The sequence below is a fragment of the Stegodyphus dumicola genome, chromosome X2 (genome assembly GCF_044657685.1).
Source record: "Stegodyphus dumicola isolate Sdum_Otavi_A_Nest chromosome X2, ASM4465768v1".
Lineage (NCBI taxonomy): Eukaryota > Metazoa > Arthropoda > Arachnida > Araneae > Eresidae > Stegodyphus > Stegodyphus dumicola.
In genome coordinates this window covers 151,289,864-151,312,804 of record NC_140781.1, presented here as the reverse complement: position 1 = coordinate 151,312,804, position 22,941 = coordinate 151,289,864, and the positions used below count along the sequence as shown (strand labels likewise).

Genomic DNA, 22,941 nt, shown 5'->3' with positions numbered 1-22,941 from the left:
ATATTCTCTTAAATTAATAACTAATTGTTAATAAAATTGTGTGACTGAGATCGGCAAATTGGTTTAATTGTATTAAGAATAGAGAATTATCTGTATAATTTATGCATATTCAGTATGTTAACTAAATGTAAATAGTGCCAGCAATGAAGCGTGGTAAGTGACGGCCAGACCTGGCAGCCTTGTACAAATTCCAATAATTCCCATCTGTAACTTCAAAATTATTTATAATGTAATTCAATCGTTTTAAAAACGCTGAGATCTCATCGTCCAGATCTGCCACGCTGTTAACGAATGCGGAGCTGGATACGTAGCGTGGAGCAAACATGACACTCAGATCGGTAGGGTTCCTGAACGATTACGCATTGGTCTGCGAAGAAAACGCTCTACTAGAAAGCCAGTAAATCGGGGCAATACTTGGCGACTAATGATGACTTTTACCTGAATAATTTTAATTCGATGAATAAGTGATGAAAAATAAATTAAGTGACAGTTTCTTAGATTGCTACGAAACGGATATCAGTGTTGGATCAATGAAGAAGTATCTTGCTTAAAATTCTAGGAAAGTTAAAGGTCTGCATCAAATAGATTCCCAGAATGTTGACGCCATAAATGAAACAACAAAACAAAACAAAACAAAACAAAACAAAAAAACATCGAGTAGAATTTTCTAGAGAATACTGTCCATTACAAACAACGCTAAACATTTTTATTCGCGACTAGTGACACGAGATGAAACATGGCTTCATTACTGTGCCCGTAACGAAACAAGAGAACATGGTGTTGAACTACGATGGATCCCATGACCTCATAAATTCAAAACCCATAAATCTGAGGCAAAATTTTAGATGCTACTTTTTGATGAAGAGAGACCAAAGCTTATTGATTAAGTGCCACATAATACCATGATAACAAGTGCTAACGAGATGGCTCAATTCCGACAAGCTATAAATGTAAAACGGACAAATAACAAGAACAACAGAAATGTGTAGCTTTTACATGACAACTAGCATCCAAGGCTCAGCTTTGCCAAACTGCTATTCAGAAGGCGGATATCGTTTTCTTCTTCATCCAGCGTATTTACTAGAACTTGCCGCAAGTGACTTCGTTTCGACAAAAACTGAAGCAGCGTTGGCGTGATTCATTGCCACAACAATGTTGATCATTTGAAGGACGCCGCTTTGGGATGGTTTTGAAAACTGTGACAAAACTTTTTTCTACTGAAACTCGAAACTTAACGGGATATTGCGCTAATTGCATAGGAGTGAAGTGAATCTATGAAGAAAGCTGAGAAAATAATTTCAGACATTTCTATTTCCTAATTGGGTTAGACTTAAAATATATTAAATGACTACTTTGTTTATTTGAGGAGGGGCTTCAACGGCCAAGTGGTTAATGCCACTAGCCACTGATAGTACGACTCAGACTCGAATCCTAGCGAACGAGTTAGCTCCATTGACATTTTCATAATTTTACCCATTTGTAATATCGATACAAAAGAATTTATTTTGGAAAACCTTTCACAAAGGTATATTTCTCTTTAGGTAGATAGCTCTCGTATTTTTAACTATATTCAACTAACAAGCCAACCTACCTACTTTTAGCGCATGCTGATCAGATAGATAATGATTATTAAAATACCACCTTATGTGCGAGATGATGAGAGGTAAATAAACTGCTTAGGATACTAGAGCAATTAAACATAATATAGAATTTTATGAAGCGATGTTTTATGCGCTGTTAGTTTGTAAACTAGATAATGAAATCTATTTTATACGTATTTAGGGATTCTGGTCAAAGTGTTTTAAGTGTATGTTATTTAAGACTCTTGAAGAAAGAAGGGGAAAATATTTGTTTAGCGATCTTGAAAAACTAAATACAGAATTAAGATGATTCATAGTTACTTCAAATTACTTTCGGGTGCACAGGGATCTCATTAATAGTATTTAAAGTATCTGAATTAAGATTATGCAATACATATTAGCCATTCTATGTTGTCATGTTCAGAAAACTGACTGTCGCAATGATTGATTAAGTAATAACAAAGTGTCCGCACATTTGATCTTGTTATAGTGTTCTTTTTTGTTAAACAGACAAAATATATTACGTGTGCATGAGCCATTTTGCTCAAATCCCAAGTTTGTGACAAAGCTTGGCCATTCAAGATTAATTTTTCTTTTATTATATCCAAAGCAAAATTTTACGTGTGAACATAGCTCGTAAGTATCATATATTCCATTCGAGAAAAAGTTACATTACGGGCTGTCTGCGTAGTTGATTTTCGTAGTTTCTTCCTTACGTAACGCTAATACGAGCTAACTCCCCTTAAATAATTTCCTCCATTATGACATATATCTTCTTAGGTAGATAGCCCTCATGTGTTTTACCGTATTCAAGTAAGATGATGTAACCTAACCTAATCCATTTCAAAGTATCTTGTATAAGAATAATCTGATAATTATAAACTTCCCTGGAAGCTACAGTGTGAATATTTTAACCTTAGTTAAAAAACTCAAAAGTGTCATCTGGACTAGAGTTCTTGGATATCAATAGTAAAAGAATGAGAAACCAGCTAAAAGACGAGGTACTTTATATGGTTTATGGTGTACTCTCAGATCAAACCATTTTTATAAGTCATAACAAAATCATAATAAATAAAGCAAAGGTACTTTAAATGGAAGAAATATGATACTGAATCTAATAAGAAATATAATATTATAAAACAATATGAGCGTTTCGTTTAAGTGCGCTTCTGTGTTGGCATACTGCTTAGATCTATGGTCGGTATTAAAAAGAAACCTGATTACCGCTTAGAACAATTGTTGTAGTTGTCAAGTTTATAAAGAATTATAAGGTATTTTCTCCCTCCTTTCCGCGCGCTTTAGTGGTGTAATTGGAAGCATACTCAAAGCGTATTCGAGAGGTCCAGGAATCGAGTCCCGGCTAGGGCACTGCATATTTTTTACATTTCCTGCTTAACAAAAAGCCTGGTGACTCTACAGAACAAATATTGTATTTAGACAAAGCCACACGTGGAATATTCTGTCACTTGAATGGATGCATATATATTCGTCAATCTTATTTCTTTTCCATTAGGGATCAATCACAGATTAGTTGCAAAGGAATAACTGCATTGTGTCAGTGTCAGAAGGTTACCGTAACGTCCTTACGATCAATTTTGAAATGACTTTGGCAGTTGTACGCTAACGAGATTAGGTTCTTTCGTTTCTTTAGCTAGCAGTGCAGACTGCCAATCTTATTTGATGGATGGGGACACTGACACACTCAGAAGTAACATAGCTGGCAGTCTCTCCTTAGGCATGAGTACTTATGGAGTTACCATTTGTATTCTGAATCCTGAATGTTGCGCAGCATGTTAGAGATGGGCCAATAGATGCATTAAAAGTGGCTTACCCTATTTGATCCTCTTGTATATGATAGCGCTTTGAATTATTTATGTGTTTCCTATTCGGCAATTGCACATCATCCAAAAAGAGGGAAATTGGAAGGAAAATGATGAATCATTTGATCAGGTACTGTAGTTTTCAACAAACTGGAGCTTTATTGTAATAATGTCGCTATTTCTTAACGTATTTGCAGTACTTGTATTTTCTAAACTAATTTTTATTTGTAGATTTTTTTGGGTGAAACACCTTATGAATGTTTTCAAAAGCAATATATAAATTTGTTTAATTAATATAAGGCAAAGGAGGTTACATCTCATCTACATTCTTTACGATAATTGCAGTAGTAATGTTTCATATGTCTGTTTTTCGTCATAATATAATTTTACATCTTTTAACATTCTTGAAATGATATATCTCGAAAAGAAAAGCGTTATTTTAACTGCTTGTAAGAAACTCATCTCTCTCTTGCACCAAACGAGCAGTTTTTTAATATTAAAGCATAAAAACTGCGACTAAACTTTCAAATGCTAGATAACTTTTTTATGCGGGTGTCATCCATTGAAACAATTTTCCATTAATATTCATTTTAGAATTTCCACAATTTTTGAAAATTTGACTTTCTCGAGATTTTCAGATAACCTAATATATTGAAATTATTTACATGATATTCATTTTCAAGTAATTTATTCATTCGCGTATCTTTAACTGTTTCAATTAAGTTCCAAATCCGGTAAAAATAAAACTGAAAGACAGAATTCCTGCGGTCTTGCTTTTAATCAATTGCATCATTACTTAGACATTGTTAGTTGTTATTATTACTTGTAGATTAATTTTATTTAAAGGACTAAGCAATTAAAAATTGTAAAAAATACTTACGTTGACGCCCAACCTGTTATGTATGGTTTGTATGGTTCTTTTTCTATACATTATATTGTCTTCTCTATAATTGAATTAGTACCTCCTGTGTTAATTATGCTGAAAGTTAAGATAAGACAGCATAAACGCAAATGCAAAGCATTCTTTTAGTATAGATGATAAAATACACTATCAGCTGCTTAAGAAACTGGAATTAATTTTATATTTTAAGGCAATACTTTAAAAATACAATTAGTATAAAACATTTTGTTCAGTTGCAGAACTTTTTTTAAAATTTCTGTAGTAGTGTTTCTTTCGGAGAAAATATTCCTTTTAGCCGTAAAATTTTATATGATATAACACAACAGAGCAGCTTACAACGCTTATCTTTCGAAATGAAAAGAGCCTCAGTTTGCTAAGAATTGGATAAGCGCCATAAATTGTAACTCAAGAACAAGAACAGTTAAAGCCTTAACATAAATCACGGAATAAATAGTATTTTCAGCAGGAACGTTAGGCCACAAATAGAAAAACTAAAACTTTGTTATACTTCACTGGCACCATTCACTGTGATTATGCATCGGCATCACAGTAATTTGCTGTTGTTCTTCGTAGAATTCAGTACTTAAAATCCAAGTTTCAACAGTGAAACCTAACATAAACTTTCACAACTGTTGTTTGTAACAGAAGAAGAGAAGGAGTCGTTAAAACTCGGGGGAAAAAGTGCCCCAGACGAGAATGAATCATTCGTAAAACAAGCCATATACTCTGCATTAACATATTCAAAGTGTTTCCAGAATTGATTTCACTTCTAGTTTTATTCGCAGGCAATTTTTTGCTCATTCTATTTTTTCTACTCTATCTCGTTTTTAACGGAAGGTCTCAATTCAGATATAAAATGGTGTAAGTCGTCATTAACATTAAAAAAATTGCCGACAAAGCGCCATAATTAGCGTGTATATTAATCGTAAATTGGTGTCATGACATTTTATTACTTCGTCTTGAGCTGCATTGTTGTATTGTTTAGCTGCTTTACATAAAAGATACAGGAATTTTATGCTGGCGAAATAATTTCCCCTCAACTGATATATAAAATAGCTTAAACAGCTGTAAAGCTATACATAAATGTAAAATGAATACATTAATAATTAAGGTATTTTCTCCCTCCTTTCCGCATGCTTTTGTGGTGTAATTGGAAGCCTACTCGATGCGTATTCGAGAGTTCCAGGGTTCGAGTCCCGACACTGAAAGCTTTCCATGTCTCCTGATTCAAAATGGCCTAATGTCTCGACAGCCTATTGCTCCTTTTTGCTTGTGCAATATTGTATCTACCACCTGGAGTGCGCTTGGGGCAACATTCTTGGTGATAACACGGCTAAATGACCCTATAGTTCGGTCATTCCCGCCCAGTGCTTAGCGAGGAAGTGTCGGGCCATGAGGTCAAGATGAGGTGAGGCAGGCGAATACTGTTTGGAAACTTTCCTCCACTGGCATTTAAAGATCACTGTTTATTTCAACGAAATTTGGAGATCGAAAAGTTTGATATTTAAATAAATGAGAAATAAACTTTTTACGTGCAAAGAGGCACATATTTAGAGAATTCACGTAAAGTAAAACTACTGACACTCAAAATCAATTTAATACACATATAATGATACATTTTCTAACTTCCATTGTACATTTTCAAATTTATAATACATGAAGTTAACTGTGAATGTACTCATAGATAAGCGAAGATATTTTACAGATGTAATAAAAAAGGTTTTGAATTCAGAGTACATATTTTCACTAAATGTCCATGCAGAGCATTACCGGTATTGCTAAATAAACTTAATGCTATTTACATTGGAGGTTTTTCTTTCCTTTTCCTTTTAGACAGAGATCTTGATGCTATGAAATTTTGATTCTTAAAATTTTATTACATTTTAGTTACCTAATATTAGGCAAGAAAGCAATCTTGTTTTAGCTGAATGCTGAATTTTATCCAGAAGCTACGCCAAAGTAAGGTTGCTTTCTTGCATAGATTTAAATTTCATATTTGCGTGTTTCTCTTATATTTAACTGTAGTTACTATTTTTATTTTGCCCATTTTGCTCCGTACTACTCAATTTAAGATAACTGAATCCATTTAAAATATTTAAGCTTCATATTTGAGATGTAAGGTTTTTTTTACATAAAAACAAGGATAATGTGCATTTGAAATGTACAGTAAATATATACGAGTGCATGTATGACGGAGAGAGATAGAAATTTAGATTCAACCTGAAAAAGGATAATGGAGTTTATTTCTTCTGTAGTGGGCAGTAGTAGACTTTCAGATCATCATAATTTAGGCATCAAATCGCAGAGAAGTAAATACAAAAAGGCAATGCAGTTGCTGAAGTAGGAGCACACATTGTTCAATAATTTTAAACGTATGTTTTATTTATTTGTTGCATTATAGTCAATGAAAAAAACATACGTTTCAAAAAAATAAATAAAACATATGTTTAAAAAAATAATGTAGACTATGTATTTATTAGGCCAAGATGAGCATTAAAAGAAGAAGATTGTGTTATACACGTATATGTAACACTGAAATAATAAAATTTTAAAAAAAAGAATTAAAGAGCTCAAGTTTAAAAGCACTTGCTTAAAAGTTGTTGCAATTAACAATATATTGGAAGCTAAATCTAGTAAATGAATTAATGAAGTTAATATAAAATAATAGTGAGTCCCGGAACAGAAACAAGAAACTAAAAACATACAAATGCAGTTTATCAGAAATTACTTAATATTAAAAAAAACTAAATGAAAAATTTTAAAGACGAAGGTACTTTACATCAGATAAAATTACCCACCCTCAGAAAAAAATAAATGAATAATAGCAAGGATGGAAATCTATTAGTTTTTGAAGTGCACGGCCGGATCACGCATTATACGGCAACAATTAGTATTGAACAATTAAAGCCGAAGAATGCATTGTACTACAAGACTTAAAGTACTACACAAATTCTAACTCTAAATCAAGTTTGCAATCGGTGTCTAATACAGCTATTTTCGTTTTTATTGGAAAAATATCATTCCTAACTGAAAATATAAGTCAAGAGCTCTGTTCTCTCCTAATGTAGGGGTAAAATCAGTTATAACAAAGTTCCTAGGCTACAACAGACATTCATTAAGGACGCCCATTAAGATATTTATTAAATTAAGAATGTAATCATTCTCTCCTGAGCTTAAAATTCAAGATCGAGGAAGTCTACTTTTTTCTTAGCTTATCATCAGAAGATGGAAGACGGCGTCTCGCTTTCTAAATAAATCCAGTTTCCTTCTTTAGCCACAATATTATTGCTAAAAATAATTTCGGTTATTAAAATAGCTTCATTATATTCATTATATACTATTGGATAAAATAATTCAAATGGTTTCCTCAGTTTTATATTTGTATATAAATCTGGAATAACAATATGGTTGCAGTTCATCAAAAGTAATCTTCACTTGTTGCGCATGACTGTGTATCAGTGATATCTAGAAAATAAATAAATATACTTATTAAGGAAGAGCGTAAACCCCTAGAATAAGAAGGTTTAAACTGTTGTCAAACAAGAAATTCAAAACCTATATATGCAATTGAACAAATACATGTTTTACATACAAATATAAACTTATTTTAAGCAATTTGTGCATTTTTAAGCAAAATACTTGTCTAAGATATGTGACGAGACATAGCTCAGTAGCTATACGCACAAACCCGGTTAATTGAGCCTATCAGAACTGATGCCAGTTTTCAAAGCAAAAGTTCGAATAATTGAAACAATTTATTCTAGAAAGACAATATAAAAATATAATTAATATAACCAGAAAATTTATTTCAAATAAACACTATGCAGTTTCAAAGGCCACTAATGGCATTTCTCCCTCTTTAAAATATGTATGACTTTTGACAAAGACAAGGGTTTAAATAATTGCATTTTTAAGTACAAATAAAAAGTGTAAAGAAAAGATATTACTTTAAATGTTTTTTGCATTTTTATTGCGACAGGGAAGTTAACTTGGTATGGAAACATACTAGTATCCCATCTATTACACGGATGCTTGCAGAAGTTGTATTTGGTGGTCTGGAATCATCACCTTAAGAAATGTTCTAATTTTCTAGATTATTTGAGATAATCTGTGACTTGAATTTGAATCTGAAGTGTCCGCATACCTGGAAAGCTCAGAAAACTGGAGAGCAAATAATTGGTATACTATTGCGTTTCTTTTCTAATTATCGAAATCCTACTATTAATCATGAGAGCAGAGACAAATAGTGTCATCAGGGATTTAGATTTAAAAAATAAGTTTTTAATTTATTTTTCAAATGCTTGATTCAGATCTTTTCAGGAAATATTTGGCAGTCGTTGACAATTTCTCAGATAAGGTTTGACCAGCATGGTGATCACAAGTTCCCAGTCGATCTTGGCACACTTCTGAGTTGGTCAAAGCGATTCATCAACGAAACGATTGGATAGTCCACCTGTAAAACTATTACGAAAGTTTTGTCAGATTCTATGGATGCTGATTTAAATAAGCACTTATAATACTGTTGGGCCTAATCCTGCCCCAAAACTGAAATGAAACATTCTGCAAGATCTGATCGAAACCCAAGACGAAATAGTTATAGTACACTTTCTTTCTTCTATGAGGAACTTCATAGTCATGGTGAATGAATAATAATGAAGGCCTGATTATATGAATATTGTCCTGATTCTTCTGCCAAAAATAAAAAGAAATAAAATAAAAGCTTTTTGCAAGACCTTATTAATAATATTAACTTATTGAAAGAATTACGATGAAAATTCCCTTATTTCTTTGTTTGATATATAACAAAGAAGGTATATGTAAAAAATAATTGACTTCTTTCATAACAATTTCAAAAAAATATCAATAATAAAGTTTTAATAACTTATAATAATCAAAATACTTATATATGACTTCAATACTTTTTTTTTATAATTTTCGTGCGTTTCATGCCTAACCTTACTAATTCAAGCGTTCTTCCTGAGGCATGACTAACACCACTTTCTTCCTGAATGGCATTTGGGCAGCTGTGATTTTAAGTTCCACTGTGAGGTTTGAAATATAGTTAAATTATGCGGGACAATATTATCCTGACCTCCCTGGGTCGCTCATGGGATATCCATGAGGTTCGGATCGCTATAGGTGGCTTGCGGGATTTACGACGCCGAACACGCAAGAGGTCACTAGTGTCGGGTGGGACTGTTGGCTAGATCTATAACCGTGAGATTGCTAAGTGATTTCTTGTTTAATTTTCCTCCCCCGAACTTCTCCTAAGCTTACAGTGTTGCAAAGTAACAATGTTCTTCCATGTTTTTGCATGTTCACAGGATCATTCTAACAACAGGGCATATTAAAGTACAGCCAAATGACTTTTACTCTGGAAATCTCAAATCAACAGGAAATAATGAAACACTGATGTAATTTATATTATTAAACGACATGCAGAGTTTTTCTCTTATTATTCCGAAAGCAGATGGATAACTCATCACATTAGAGAGAAAAATAAACAAATATTTTACATAAGGAACTGCAAAGTTAGCAAAAATGATTAACTTGATAGTTGGAGAATAGAAAAATGAAAAGTTAAGTTAAAAAGTAAAATATTCAATAAATTACTAAGCCTCATTGAAAGGTTCGTAATTTGAAAGCAAATAGCATGTAAATAGGCATCATGTAAAATTAAGCTTAACTGTATTTTCATAGCGTAAAAATAATTTAATTTAAAAAGAATATAAGGCTGCATTTTAATGTGCATTAAACCCAATTATCAATTTCTTCTGTCCTAAGATTTCTATGCATTTCTGTAAGCAGGCAGAATGAACATAAAGATAAGCAAAAAACACTGACACGAGTTTTCGTTTAAGGTTTCAAGAGCAGGGTAAATATAGATTTGAGCTCACCTTTCTTACTCTCGTAATTAAATTATTTATTCTATAATGAAAAATAATTCTATCTTAAAATTACGCAATATTTTTAATTCAAAAAAGCTAGAATTAAGAATTACTTTAGAAATACGATATGGATATGCATGTATACATATTTTAGCTAAACGCACATGAAAGTACCTTCTATTGCTTTTTCTTCCATTTTTTCTGCTTAATCTTTGATTTAATAATGCGTTTCTGATGTGCATTTATAGCTCATTGACACAACAATTAATGTAAGTGAATACTAGAAATTATGTACTCATAAATATCATTTGAGTACATAAAGTGTGTTTCTAAAACGATGCCTGTGGTTTTATTTCCTTGAATGCTGATCTCAGATTTTGTACTTCCAATTATACTGTTTCTTAGAAGAGAGGCGTTAGAAAAAGAACACTGTTTGTTGAAGCTAGGAAATTCTAACAACGAAGTATTTAACTTTTTATACGTTCCACGTAAAATAAAAGCATAGGTAGTGAAATATTCATAAGTAATTGCATAAGTAAAATAAAAAAAAATATTTATCATGTGACGTGTGCAAAATGGGCTAATATATTCGACAAAAGAGGTGTTAACTCAAGTCATATTTCTATATCTGTATTAAAAAATTTCTATCAGATTTTGACCGAAAAGCAAAAACGGCATGTTTTGACGATTACGAGATAAAACATAATCCGATATTTGGTTGTAAATGGTTTCAAGAAACTTCCAATTTCCTTCCTAAAAATATGCACATAGTTCCATGGAACTTTTTTTACTAACATAACGAACGTTTTGTTATCTGGACGTTTCGCTGTAAAAACTTACAATACCGAAATTTCTTTCATAAAACTTTATCTTATTTGAAACATTAGCTAATTGCAAGTACATGACTAGGCTCAATATCTACGAAGGTAAAGCTAATTGTCATCTTTTATGAGTAGTCCTCTTTAGAGTGCGTAACTTCATTATTTAAATGAAATCTGGCTAGCTGAAAATAATGCGAAGAGTCATTAGGTTATATCGATATTAGGACATGAAAAATGCACAATGCTTTCGTCCGGATTTCAACTCCAGATCTCCCGAATACACGTAGAGAGTGCTTCTAGTTACACCAGAAGGCATGCAAAATGGTGGGAGAAAATACCTTATAAATGTAATGACAAATGAAGCTCACAGAGCTAAATACTTTAGATGATATGTACAGATTCAGATTAGAACTTGCGTTACTATAGATGAAAGTGATATGCAGGGGAACACTGAGCTCTAGAAAAGAATAAATACAATTTAAATGGAAAAGAAACACGTCGAAACAGAACTTAAAATTAAGCAAGAAAGCAATCTTAAACTGCCAAATATTTTAAACAAAACTCTTTCGATTTCGAGAGTGATTAGTCGTAACTCCCTGTTCATAAATTTTTGCAAAGATGTTCATAAATTTTTGCAAAGATGCAAAAATTTATGAACCATATACAACATATAAACAGCAACCATATGCATAAGAAAATCAATGGGCGGAACCAAAAGATGTGACGCCCTCTGTCAAGGAAATTTATAATGAAACGCAAAAAAGGTAATACGTTATTTTGAAAGTGTTGAAAACTGGATTTCTTAGCCTTTTTAACGATTTATTATTGTTTGCTTCTACAGATAATCCCGTGTTCGTTTTCTCTTATATCCACCAATTGATATTCCTTGTTGGTCCACCCACTTCTGAAAAAAAAATGGTTTCACTTCTAAAAAAAAGTACTCTGCCTGATTGCCTTTGATATCGATAGAAACACATCTAAAATCTAAGCCAATTTAAGCTGTGCTTTTTACGTGGTTTTAAAAGTAATGTAGTTACAAATACTATAACGAAAATACAAAATATAGGGTAAAACTACAAAACATAAAGAAAAATATAAGAAAAAATACAAAATATAGGGGAAAATACAAAACATAAAAAAAAATATAGGACAAATACAAAATATAAGGAAATTTTACAGTAATAGCAATGCATTATAATTGATTTTGTATACCGGTTGTGCATTTTAGGTTATCTATATATTATTTTTTTCAAGAACGTCTTAGCACTTGAGGTTAGGTTATTTAATTACGGCAAAGCCTCGAGGGCTATCTGCCTAAAGGGAGGGATGCCTTCGTGGAGGACTTTCTAAGGGAAACTGTCTCGTATACACGTTACACATGGAGAAAACCACGAAAACACCCATGCAGCCAGCCCGTTGGCAGGATTCGAACCTCGGACCGAACTACCAGTGTTCAGCGATTTTACCGCTCGGCCGCTGGTGGGCCCTTAGCACTTGAGAAATGTTCATAAATTTGGAAAGGTTTTTTTTTTTTTTTTTTTTTTTTAAATAAATAAAGCTAAACGCTAAAACAATTATCACAAAATTTGACTTTAGGATAATTGATAGTAATTACCTTAACGGAAGAAATTTTAATATAAATGAGCTTGTTAAGTTAGTTTAAGTAGATAAATAAGATTTTTCATTGAAGGACTGCATTAGAATGCAAATTACTAACTGCGACTTGTTGCATAAATAATAGTAATGCTGCATTTTTTTACCATTTGATTATCAGCAGGAGATCCTTTCTCTCTTATACTTCACCTTTTTACAGCAATCTAGTATTTTGAGAACAGGGATTTAGTTATTATTAGCATACTTAGAATTTATTCAGTACTAGCAAGAATACCAGTAACTAGTAAGAATACAGTGTCTGAAGACTACTGAAAAAGTGCATTGTTTTCAGAATGTTTCTTTACATGATATTTACCTATTCGTATCACCTGAATTTTATTACATTTTGGAGTCATTTAAGAGTTTCTGGTTTCTGCAGGACTCTTATATGGGAAATTGCTTGTATTAAGGAGCGATGAATATACATTTCTTATTTACTTCATCTCTGTGCTTAAGTAATTTTCGAATTTCGAATGAAAAACAAAGATGGGAATTTTTTGATTAATTTTTCAAGGTAGTTGATGACACAAGATCGAAAGGACACTTAACAAATATTTTTGATTAAAAAACTAGTTCTTGGAAGTATCTTCTTCACAGGAGAAACAAAAGATTTGATTTGATTTAAGGGTCAGGCTTTGAAGAACCTATAGCCAGATGAATGTTTAGCTATTAGGTCGTATCGGAGCTAGACCCTATAACAATTAACGAAGTTACCCAGATAATTAGCCACGCTTCCTATACTTATCTTGGAATTCTTAAAAATATGTAAACTATCCCAAATTTAATTAATTTGATGATAATAAAAACTTAGGAAAAAAAAGGACTGTGCGCAATATTGTCAAGTAGCATGAAGTTTTACAATTTAATCTGTTTGATTCTGTAGTTAGGTACGGCAAAGTACGCGGCGGCTATCTGCAGAGCCCTGCCTAGGTATCATTTCACCTGAGATAAAGAAGTAAATGCGCTCGCCAAAATGCAATCTCATTAACTGTACTAGTACACATTTATATTTGACAAAGGTTATTATACGAAACCATACCAAACATTTTTTGTTTTTCAATGATAACTTTTTTCATAACTTTATGTATTGAAAAATTAATACATGTAATAATTTATATTTTTAAAAGAGAAACGCTAAACAGCATGCTTTTGACCAGATTTTTAATAAACAGCAAATAACACTGAAATAATGTAAGTAGACTTACAATTAATTTAAAAAGTACTACAGTAAGTTTTTTTGTAATTGTATTTTTTCGCTTTTCAAAATAAAATCGACATGCAGTTTTCCAGAACGTACTTCATTTTATATTTTATGTTCTGTACATAAAATAGGCATATTGAAAAGTTTCTTTTGAGCCAAGAGAAGATTTTACGTGATTTGTTTTAATATTTTAAGCTTTCTAAAGATTTATTCACCCTAACATTAGTAAATGCCAACGTTAAAAATATTCCTGATGTAACTTTCGAATTCACATGAGACTGAAATGAAACGTATTCCCACTGATTATCTGGAGAAGCATTGATATTGCTTTGCGACCAGAATTATTGAAATAGTGTGTTTTTAATACTAGGTATTTTTGACGGAATGTCTAAACCATTTATATCATTTTATATTTAAGCGCTAAGCGTCTTCTTTTTTAAATACTTAAAGCCAATTGCGTTAAAAACCGGAAATCAGAAGCTATCTCGTTTAATTCTGATATCTCTATTTTAAGTATGAGATTAAAATACATCTTCTTTATTTCATTTATACTAATAAAATATTTTTCTGAAAAATCAATAACTTTTTATCAATTGGTTCTTGGCAATCCGATTTATTTATCTTTTCTTTTTCACTTATTTTCATTTTCTGCTGATGCATTCATCTTTAAAGGCCTAACATTCCCATTTTCAAGAATATTTTCTTATATTTTCTATACAGAAAGAGATATTTCTACTGTTGTGTTTGTTTGTTTAATTCATTTTAGCAAAGCATACATGGGCTGTTTGTTTAAAGAGTGGAATGCCTTCCTTGAGGATTTTCGAACGGGAAACCAGCTTGTATTCAGGTTAAACATGGGAAAAATCTATGAAAACACCTATATGGCTAACCTATTTGATGGGTTTGATAGTGGGCTAATCTTTCTATTATTATTATTATTATTTCTATTATTACGTGCATTTTTTATGCCTACAAAATTTTTGATTGCAAGGCTTTGTTTACTTTTTATTTTTCGTATAGTATATTAAGTTCAACAAAAACGTATATAACATTTTAAAGTGACTTGCTTAAAGAGATTTTTAGTTTGAACTCATTGCAATGATTTATCACCGATGTCTTACATAATTTTAACTTTATTATAAAGTGATAATAATAATTTTTAACTTTATTATAAAGTAATAATAAGCTGAAAATGACATAAAATATGCGATAACGATTTTTCTGTCTCACTTTAATAGTTAAAAATTAATTGCATTTATGATTTAATTGTTTAAAGGAAACCACGTGAGTGCGCAACTGTTCAAAAATATAGTGCTTTAAAAAAAGATATTTTAAAATGGTGCTACTCGATATGTTTCAAAATAGAAAGTTAACAACCACATTTGTTTTTTAATGCAATTCTAAAATTTGCAGCTAATTTGGTGCCTTTCTTAGCCGTTCAGCTGACGCAAGTGCCTCATTTGCCTCACCGTTGTCCCTGGTCCGGCTGTCATCTTGAGAAAAGTAATGCCATCATGAAGCACTTTCTAAGGAAAACTGGCTCGAACTAAGAACACTCGATGGTCTTATTCACATGGCTACTGCTAGGCTATCAAATTAGAGTTTTTAATTTTAATGCTACATTTCCCAGTAATTTAAACGAAATTATTTTTCATTTACGTGTTAAAAGTTATATGAGATTGAACATTTAGTCTTATGCCATATATTTAAATAATTTTAGATTCTTTAACAGGGAAATGTTTTACTAAAAAAATGGATATTCATAAGTCACATTTTTTAACCCCACTTCCCTTTTGGATTTCTGTCCTGGGATTTGCTAAAAAAATTGAAAAAACTGACATGTATACTGAAACTTGTGCATTCGAAGAAAAACAGTTCTAAAGATTAAAGAAATTTATGCTTGTCATCAAATGCGTAGCATAAAGAAAGTAACAAGGACGATCTGGTGGGGAAATTAGTGAAGATTTTTAGACTTCGGGAAGATTATCGTTTTATTCTAATTGACAGCTTTAATATATACTTTCAGCACCACAATTTTACGAATGATCTAATTATACTGTTGCTGCCAGATTCTATAGTCTGTTTTGTAGGAGCACTATAATACTTTTGTGGTAAGGTTCACAGAATGTTAAGAGTTATCTTATCCAAGTAGTTCTGTAAGAAGATGTTTAAAGAAGTTACACTGCTCAGTGTAGAAGCAAGGAGAGGCCTTTAGTTGGAGTATCTTGCGGAGTTTTAAGTTTCCTTTTTTTTCTTTTCTTTCGAAAAATACGTTAATTTACGCCTTTTCTGGAAATTGTAATGAAGGAATGCAAAACCAGACTATAAAAGGGGTTTTAACATTGAATGGAACCACAACATTAACTTCCTTAAAAGGATTTTCATCTTTAAAGCTTTCAGAGAGCAGTTAAGGATGTTGTCTGAATGGTGGTTTTCTGAGATGAAAATAAGTTCTTTCCTACTCCTTTTCTGTAAGCATTTATGATATTTGACCCGAAAAAATTAAAACAAGTTTGCCTTAAGGATCCTATCTGAGGCTTCGGTAGACCTTGAGGGCATTGTCTTACCACTGACTATCTGTATTATGTTGCTCAGAAACTAGATATCAAATTATAAAGCAAGAAGTCTGATTTTTAGACTATAATCCATCAAAATATGATGAAAAATCTGCTTTACAAAATATTAAAAGCAGGCGTTGATACCTTCAGGTATCGATCTAATATTCATTAAAAGTATGTAAGTTTTTTAAGTTACATAGATGTCACCGTTTTTAGAGACAAATGCAGAGCTTTCTTTTAGTTCAAAATGTCCCAAGATTCCTGTTTATTATGGGAGCCAGGCTATAATATATATTCAAATAGCTGAATACGCATTAGAATTGTTAATTGTAAAATGATAGACTTTTTCGTGAAATTGTGCTAAATTAGAGAAATAACATTTAACCCCTTCTATCGCACTTGATTTCTAGTTTATCGTATCTGGCTTAGTCCCTTTATTTTGCATTCCATAAAAACTCCTCGATCACTACTACATCATACCGTGATTTAAGACAATTTTTTTTATAAAGATGATCATCTGAAAAGAAAACGAAACAAATATTAAAATTGAATTGTGTTAACATAAGAGAGAGTTAGAGGTCAAATGATCGATTGATCAGATATAAATAACAATTTTGGTTATAATAACACACACTGTAAAAAAAATCTGTAAGGTTACTAAGAAAACTCATGGAAACTGGGATGCCATGGGTTATTTGAGTAACAGCAACAGGTGTTTTCTTTGTAACTTTACAAGAGTTTTGCCTGTAATGGTTACAGATCTTTTTCTTGTAATATCACAGCATATAGTTATGTAAGTAGAACATATTTTTCTCATGTAAAATCCCAAACGATATATCTGTAATGGTTACAGATTATTTGCGTGTAATATTACATCAAATAATTATGTAAAAAGAACATGTTTTTCTCATGTAAGATCTCAACAGATATATCTGTAATCGTTACGGGTTATTTGCTTGTATTATTACAGCACGTTATTATGTGAGTAGAAGATACTCTTCTTACGTAAAATTTCAGTGGTTGTATCTGTAAAGGTTTCAGATTATTTCCTTCTAATATCTCATTAAGTAATTATATGTGTGTAGAATATATTTTTCATAGATGAAATACTAAAGGATATGTCTATAAAAGTAATAGATTTTTGGTCTAAAATAATGCTTATTATAATAAAATACATTGAAATGCATATAAAGCAACGATATCTGTAGGTATATATATATCATTTTGATTAATAATCGATATGAGCTTAATTTGATAATTAAGTTCAAATTGATATGCTACTCCTTACATTAAATTACATGTATATCCTTTACATAAAATAATGGAAAGTCATCTGGAATTTATATTTGGCCTGTAAAATAGCTGATAAAAAAACAGTATGCTTTATTTGCATGTTTTAGTGTCAATTATTAAGATATGTTCTAGAACTTTCTTTTTAGTAATTTTAGTTAAAATAGACACATGTTCCTTTAGATTTAACTTATATGAGTAAACGTGTTGCATGTTGATATGATCATATTATTACAATAAAAGACATTTTGTGAAATATTTCTATGAAGAACTCAGAACAGCTGTTCTTTATGTTTCAAAAATAGTATATTCTCTCCTTCTAAAAAATGACATTTTCAGTAAATTAAAGAATTCAACATAGCAATGAACTTTATTTTGTTACTACAAGGAATTCAAAATTTTGTTCATAAGCTTGAATTACAACGTCCAACTAACCTTTTTATTCTTATCTGCACTCAGTGTTTGACAACAGTCTGCTATTGTTTGAAGTAATAGATGGCAACTGCATAACGTTTTTACCCTACCTACAAATAATTTCCTTTGAATTAACAGATAGAAGTCTTTCATTAAAAACCTAATATCATGCTTTTTGAATAAGCATAAAACTTCACCAACTGACCTTAATTTTTAAAGCCTTGCTTCCATTAAAATTCTTGATGCTTAATACAATTATGCCTTTTTGTTTCAAAAATTAATACTTCAGTTTAACTTAAAATTTAATGCATTTTAATTTTACCTATAATTTTTTACAAACGTGATATGTAATAAAACTTTAAGCTTAATAATTACCATTTAGAAAGTGATACTAAAAAGTATTCTTAGTTATTATAAATTTCGAGATTTGCATACAAAATTGTGAAATATACATGTGACAACAGAAAACAAACTTTATGCTTTCTCTCTCTATATATATTACAGCATGTTAATTATGAAGTTTATTGAATTCATAATTTTATTGTGAAACATTATGAAGCAAATAATATGCTAATTAAAATACAGAAGTAAAAATAATTTATTACTTAATTCATAAACTTTACATAAAACCTTAAAAAAAGAATTAATTAAAAAATAACACAATATAACATTTCATAAAAATTCGTTTCGACTGCTTGGAAAAAATGAATGGTTTTTCCCCTTCTTTGTAAACCATGTCTCCTAAATAAAGAAAAAAAACATTCCTTTTAAAATCATAATCATAATCATGCTCTTAAAAAGCTTATAAAAATTATTTTAATAGATGTTTTAAACGTGTGCTCATATAACACTTTTAATCATATTTCTTTATAATATCTTAAGTAATCAGGAACAGATTAAATACTTTAAAAAATTGCATTACAGTGAACCGTCTCATTACTACAAGCTACCTCAGTCAATCACTTTTTAAATTTAACCAGCATTCCTCATAAAATAACTAATTAGTAAACATAACTTATCTAAGATGCCCAATATCATTAAAGATCAAAATCTTCAGGAATCACGCATAGCTAGCTTAGAGAAGGTTCATTGTACAAAAACAGCCAATATGCTAATCTTTTCATAAATGAAGCCACCATAGTTATTAAATATAATATACAGTATACTTATATTCAGAATTTAGAACTTGAATAAATTTCTCGAACTGTTTTAGCATTCGAAAAATATTATATTTATTACCTTAAATTTCTAAAACAATATTACATATTGGTTAAATGAATCACTGGGACTCGGACAACATTTTCCCCCAAGCTTTCTTTTAGCAACAGGATTCTGAAATTGTTTTAATGATTTAGGTAATGTTTGTCTCTCTTAAGGCGCTCACAAAACAAGTTACCCTAAATTTTTCGTTTGCATAGTGGTCGTTTTCATCTTACTAACTGATTTGCTAGTGGATTTTGGGTGCATGGCCTATTATTTATGAAACAATAATAGTGAACAGCTTCAAGAAAATGGGGATATCTAATGCTCTTGATGCTATATTCCCACTTATTTTTACTAATTTTATCTTCCGAAAATTGAGAGGGAAAAATTAAACGAATAATTTAATTTCCAAAGGACACAGTCACAGTAGGAATATAAAAAATGAAAAGTAACCATGTATAAACTACTACTATCACAATATTATTGTGATTGCCGCGGCGCGCAATGTATTGGATGTTCATCTGTCAGCAATCCTTATCTTCAGGGCAGATGTTTTTATTTTATTTGGCTTATAATTCTTTAATAAATGTAGTATTTCATCTCGATGTACTCCGTCTTGTTTATGATTTAAATCAAATTCCTCGTCAATATAATTCGCTTCCGATAGTGAAGAAAGTGATACAGAGGTTATTGAAAACGAAAAAATTTCGATTGACAAATTAGTCGGTATTCTCGACACAGCAATTATAGGACTTCAACAGCGGAACTGTGTAACTGAAGAAGAAATTATGGACATTTATAGAATTAAAGAGAAAGTATTATCACATAAAACGAAGCAACTTAAACAACTTACATTGAAAGAAATGTTTAATAAAGTAAACAAATAAATATTAAGCTTTTTTTTTTTTTTTTTTTTTTTTTTTTTGTAAATTTTTATACCCTTTAGATCATAATTGTTCTTTATTTCATAAATTACGGTTTCATATTTTTAATTTTAAAATTTCTGCATGCCATCTTATCATATTTAAACTGATGATCTGTAATCCGGAAAAATTGATAATCCGGAATCGCCGAAGTCCCAACGAGTCCGGATTAACGACTTTTGACTGTACTAACAAAACCAAACATCATATTCCCATTCTGCACAGTATAAAACTTCTTCTGCAAAACTGCAAAAATTACCAATACTTTGGCTTATTTGATAATTTTCAAATTCACTCCTTTGTTTGCATTTAGAATTTATAACTTTAATTTTCCACAGAAATTTGTTTTTGATTTTAAAAAAATTCACTGGCATAATTTCATTTACTTCAGCATATATTAATAGATGCAGAAGGTTTTTGTACCTTACATAATTTTAAATCTTATGTAACCTAACGTAATTAATAACAAAATCAAAACGTAGATCAGAAACTGCATAAAATTTAATAAATAATTTCTACTAGTGTCACACGAAATGCTATGAAATTAATCAATAAAATGAGATAAAATATATAGAATTAATATTGCACATGTGTGAAGCTGGAAGTTTTACGTTAAATACTTTTTTTTAATTAAGTATTTTTAAAAATGACCCCTTAGAGCATGGGACCTTTCGTAATTAGAACTTGCAAATCCACTTCGCTAGTCTTTCATAACATTGCTTTTCTTTTATTAACAAGAAATATTGCATTTAGTTATTTAATTTAAGATTTCCAAAAATAATGCTACTGAAAGGCATGAATACTTACTTAAATTTGAAATTAATTTAGTTGACTTAAAATAATATTTAAAAAAATAAATCTTCATATATACGTCTAACAATCAGACCTTATTAATTTTCTTTTATTTGAACAATATCTGAATTCTGCATTAGTTTGGACTAGTAAATCATTGGACAATTAAATACCAAGCTATAAGAGAACTAATGTAGTTTACAAATGCACTAAAGTTTATTTCCTGCATTAACTTTCAAAGAAAGTAAAATTTTCTACATATTTGCATCATTTGGATTGATAGAATATGGCAAAGCATGCAAAGGCTATCAGTCTAAAGGGAAGTATATATTCATTGACGGCTTTGTAAGGAAAAGTAACTTGCATTTCCATTTATTCATGTGTGAGTATATATATATATATTTACAGTTGTTAATCCTAAAATCAATGCTTCATTAAAAATTTATTATTATTTTATTTTTAATACTAACATACAGATACAGAATTGTGTTAAATTCCAATACACAATCATAATTTATTTAAAAAAACTTATTTTATGATTTATATATTATATTACATGAATAAGAGAAACATTTGTCAAGAAATATATTAAACTTGTATTAGCAGATTCATGCTATCCTAGTAACAAGACTATCATACTTCAAAACTGTATTAAAATTGGGCAAAATAAAATCAGCATAAATTCTACATTAAATGTTTAAAGTTATATATACAATATAATAAATTTTGTAACTTATAAAATATTAATGGAATATTTTTGGAAATAATGTACAAAATTTTAATTTTCTTTTATAACTAGTTTAACGAATTTTTAGAAAAATATTTTAGGTCATTTCCATCTTTTCCCTGTTGATATTGGTATATTAAAATATATGGAATAATTAAGTTGCATCTAGTTAGTAAACCAAAACATTACGAAAAGTATGATGCGACAAATTTTTAATCAATATAATTACTTCATTTTGGAATTATAACATATTCGTAAGAAATTAATACCATTGAAAAAATAATATTATTACACTAAAGAATAAACGAGATTCTCGACCGCATTGTTCAAGTTTTTGTAATTTTACTTCTTAACACACTCATATATAAACATATTAGACTGAATTATAAACCAAGTATAATTAATTAGGTAATCCTAGAAAAAGAATAAACTAAACCTAGTAAGCAAAAAAAATATATACATTACATTCAGAATTCTAAATGTTTACATAAACTTTTCTCGCAAGGCCTGCCGGGAAAAAGATGTCAAACGTTCTTTGGTCAGACGATTGCAAACGAACGCTAACATGATTAATTTTGTTTTCAACAACCACATTACCGTTTCAGTTAAATACCACAACAGTGATTAAATTTTGGAATAATTAGTTATAAATAATAATACGGGCAATTTAAGGCGTAATTTATCGGATGCGCAATGACAAAATACTACTATTAGATCTGCATTTGGAATAAGTATTCTGCACTCTTTCAACTAATTACGAACACTGATATTAATTAATCGCAAAGCTTAAACGTTTAAATACTTACTCACTACGTATAACAGTGCAAAGTGCATGAGAATAATCTGCATAAAATGAACAAAAAATATTTCAAACGTAATTGTAAACATTTTCTTACTTACCTGCGCTATACAACCAACATGCATTCAGCCATGGTTTTTTCTGCAACTAGCTTTCAAACACTTTTCTTCTGATTGGCTGATTTCCAGTCAGTCACGTGATTCTTCCGCGTGGCTACTGAAACATTATCTGTAATGTTACAGGCAAATTAGCTGTACCAGCCACAGTTTGCTTTCAACCTGTTACCATTACAGGAAATTCTTGTGTAACTTTTTGATTTCTGTAACTTTACAAAACTTTTGCCTGTAAAGAGCGAACTTTTTTCTTACAGT

At 30.5% G+C, this 22,941-nt stretch overlaps 1 long non-coding RNA gene across 1 annotated transcript; it reads right to left on the bottom strand.

The window, feature by feature from the left end:
- Positions 1–18,706: 18,706 nt before the first annotated feature.
- LOC146992948 (uncharacterized) lies at positions 18,707–22,704 on the bottom strand. The gene is made up of 2 exons (XR_015038931.1): positions 22,672–22,704; positions 18,707–18,867 (listed from the first exon to the last, which is right to left on the bottom strand). It is a non-coding gene; the product is annotated as an uncharacterized LOC146992948 (long non-coding RNA).
- Between the last annotated feature and the right edge of the window lie 237 nt (positions 22,705–22,941).